The sequence below is a fragment of the Alligator sinensis genome, unplaced genomic scaffold (assembly GCF_000455745.1).
Source record: "Alligator sinensis unplaced genomic scaffold, ASM45574v1 scaffold1275_1, whole genome shotgun sequence".
Taxonomy (NCBI): Eukaryota; Metazoa; Chordata; order Crocodylia; family Alligatoridae; genus Alligator; species Alligator sinensis.
Genome location: NW_005843424.1, coordinates 21,517 through 25,083, shown reverse-complemented (window position 1 = coordinate 25,083; position 3,567 = coordinate 21,517).

The window sequence follows — 3,567 nt, the reverse complement described above, 5'->3', positions numbered from 1 at the left end:
AGGATGGGGAGGGCTTGAAGAGGGGTCTGTTGTATAGAAGGGCTGATTCAGGATGCAGCTGCAGAAGTTAATGAGGAAGCAGGACAGTTTGAGGAACTGGGTAGTTATAAGTTAGTAGAAATGTTGGCAGGTAGGAGACCATGTAGTCACTGCAAAACAGAAGTGGACATTGTGAAAACCGGAAGCCACGTGCAAAGCAGAAGTTGGGCAAGTCCCTTTGAAAAAGCTTAAATTAAGTAAACAGCTGCAAGTTTTGTCAAGCAGCTTCTGCATTAGTCATATACCTAGGAATTAAAAATTGTGTGTAAATGGGGGATTAAGCCCTACCACAGTTTTGTAACAAGGAACTTTTGACATGCCAGATCCATTTTGTCAGCTGTGTGACTAATGGAGCAAATGGATGCAGGGGACTGAGAAACGAACTAAATCAAGCCAAACCCACAAGCAAAAATACTATTGTGGACCACTGCAAGGTTTTCTAGTGGCTGCACCAGACAAATCAAAGTTATTTGGACCATCTTTTAAATAGTCCAAAACTCTCAGCAACAACTGGATGATTCACAAGAACAATTAGCCAACTGCCAGCCAACAACTGGCCAACAGTTAGCCAATAACTGGCCAATTGCCAGCAGCAGAATTTTCCTTGCTAATGAAAGACAGCCTTATAGGTCAACTTCATAAAAGATGCTTTGAGTTTTACTGCCATTAAAATTAAACCTTTGCACTTAAAAACAGGTAAAAAGGGCAGTAAGACATGGCCAATGCTGAAAAAGCAAGTGCCTGAAAACCCAAACATCCGTTCAAGCAGTGTTGAAGCAACCCATAAAAGGAACACGTTAAAGCTGAGTATGATAGTTGTCAGGTGGAGATTGCACAGCTACACCAGCAACTAAAAGCAGTGTCAGCGATAGTAAGTGCAGTCAGGGAGGGGATATGTGAACCTTAATCCAAACCCCTACACTGTAATGCAAGCTGGGGTAAAAATAAGAAGAATGCAAGTGAAACAATGACTTGGACCCAGAAGAGTATAATTAAGTTTGTAGGGGTTGTAAGGAACAGCTTTTCAACAAACTGTTACTCTACCCTCCTCAAAAAAAAAATCCTAAAAAATTAAAAGTCCTAGGATGGGGTAAAAGTACAAGCCTGCCAGCCCCACTGACTCCAGTTGCTCCTAAACCACAGTAGCTGCTGGTCCTGGCCCGAAACAAATGGGGACAACCTATTGCCGCATTAAATGTGAAAGAAAACAGTTTCTCATGCCCAGACATGGCTGCTGTCAATAATGAGCCCAGATTAAAATCTGTGGACAATGAAGAAAAGGGAGAGGCTGATGTTGGGCAAAGGCAGCTGAGGCGCAGAAGGAGAAACAGCCACATCCTGGTGAACAAACAAGTTGTTTGCCACTGTTGTTTTCTCTAACATTTTCAGTCTGAGTTTACAAAAAGCCGTTGCTCCTTCATCACCTGTCCAGTCCATTTAGCTTCCCCGTGCGTGCCAGAGGAGAATTTATACTGATGTGAAGTCTGCAATGCTGGCAGGATTGTTGGAGTAGGAACCAAGGTCATCAGCATGTTGCATGTGGGGATGAGGAAGGCTGGGAGGGAACAGAGACCCAGCTAGACATCCCTGTGCGCTTAGCCAGTCACTTGCATGCAGAGTTGTCACAAGCTCATTAAAGAACCTCAAGTGAATTTGTACCCAGTATTTTGCCAGGTGCCTGCATTACAAATGTTACAAGAAGCAAAGTCTTTTTGAAATATCTTCTATTGCTCCAACAGTATCGCTGGGAGTGCTGTTAGGACACTATACTCAAAGGCTTGTCTTACCTTACTCCTGACTATACCATTGAACCATTAAAGGCATCACCGATGAAACCTTGCATGTTCCCTGGGCCATCAAGTGTACAACAACACTCCAGCCTCACTGCAGCAAATGTTACAAAGTCATAGATAGTTTCCAAGGGGCCGGAAGGGACCTCGCAAGATCATTGGGGCCAGCCCCGCCGCACTAGGCAGGAAAGACAACTGGGGTCAGGTGACCCCAGCAATGTGACCCTCCAGTCTACTCTTGAAGATTTCCAGAGTAGGCGATTGCACCACCTCTGGAGGGAGCTTATTCCACAGTCTGGACACTGTAATTGAGAAGACGTTTTTCCTAATGTTGAGCCTGAAACGGTCTCCCGCAAGTTTGTGGCCATTACTCCTGGTTTTCCCCAAGGGTATCCTGGTGAACAGTTGCTCACCAAGCCTTTGATGTATTCCCCTGATATAGTGGTGAGCTGCTACCAAGTCCCCTCTCAGCCTTCTTTTCCTCAGCCTGAAGAAACTCAGGTCCCTCAGCCTTTCCTCGTACGGTTTGCCTTGCAAGTCTCTGATCATATGGGTGGCCCTTCTCTGGACTCTCTCAAGCTGTACCATATGCTTGTTAAAGTGCAGTGCCCTGAACTGGACGCAGTACTACATCTGCGGTCTCACCAATCCCAAGTAGAGCAGAAGAATCACTTCCTTGGTTTTTCTGGAGATGCACCGATTGATGCATGCCAGATTATTGTTTGCCCTGCTGGCTACAGCGTCGCACTGCCGGCTCAGATTCATACTGTGATCTATTATTACTCCCAAGTCCCCACAAACTACTTCAAGATCGTTTCAGGCTGGACATAAGGAAGAATTTCTTTACTGTCCGAGCCCCCAAGGTCTGGAACAGCCTGCCACCAGAGGTGGTTCAAGCGCCTTCATTGAACACCTTCAAGATGAAACTGGATGCTTATCTTGCTGGGATCCTATGACCCCAGCTGACTTCCTGCCCTTTGGGCGGGGGGCTGGACTCGATGATCTTCCGAGGTCCCTTCCAGCCCTGATGTCTATGAAAGATAAGAGAGAAACAGAAAGCAAGACTTGAGTCTGACTAAAATAATAAGTGAAAGTCTTGTTCAGAAATAAGTTTCCTTGACAAGAAGATAAAGACCTGTATAATAATTCTTAAAGTAGTATAAAAAACAGTTTTGGTTAGTGTGTTCTGATTTCCTGCCTGCCACCCCGCATCCCCCCTTTCATTTGTCTTCCTGATAAACTAAGGACTTCTATCTCTTCAGAACCCCAAGGCTAGGGGCAGAAGTTACACACAAACCAGTTTAAGCGATCAGAAACTGGCTTAAACCTGCAACAGAACAAAAGTTCAGTGCACATAAACCAGTTTCAAAATGGCTGAAACTGGTAAATCTGGTTGAATGTAGTATCAGACTTAACTGATTGAGGTCAAGCCAGTTCATGGAATTTCTGTCCCAGACCTCTTTAAGTTAAATCGGAGTCTCCCAGCATTTTCTGCAGCCCTGGGCTCAGCTGTGCTGTCTGCTCCAGAGAGCAGGGCTGGCCCTGCCCCTCTGCTCTCTAGCCGGACAGAGGGAGGTTTAATTCTCCCCATCCATAGGCAACTGGTGCCATCTTAGTCAGGGGAGCATGTGCCCCACCAGTGACCGGTCAGCAACTGGGGCAGAGTCCCCCTGTAGCCAGTCTCACCAAGTGGGGGTGGGGAGGGTGCCCCCCACAGGAAAACTTACTGACCAGTGAG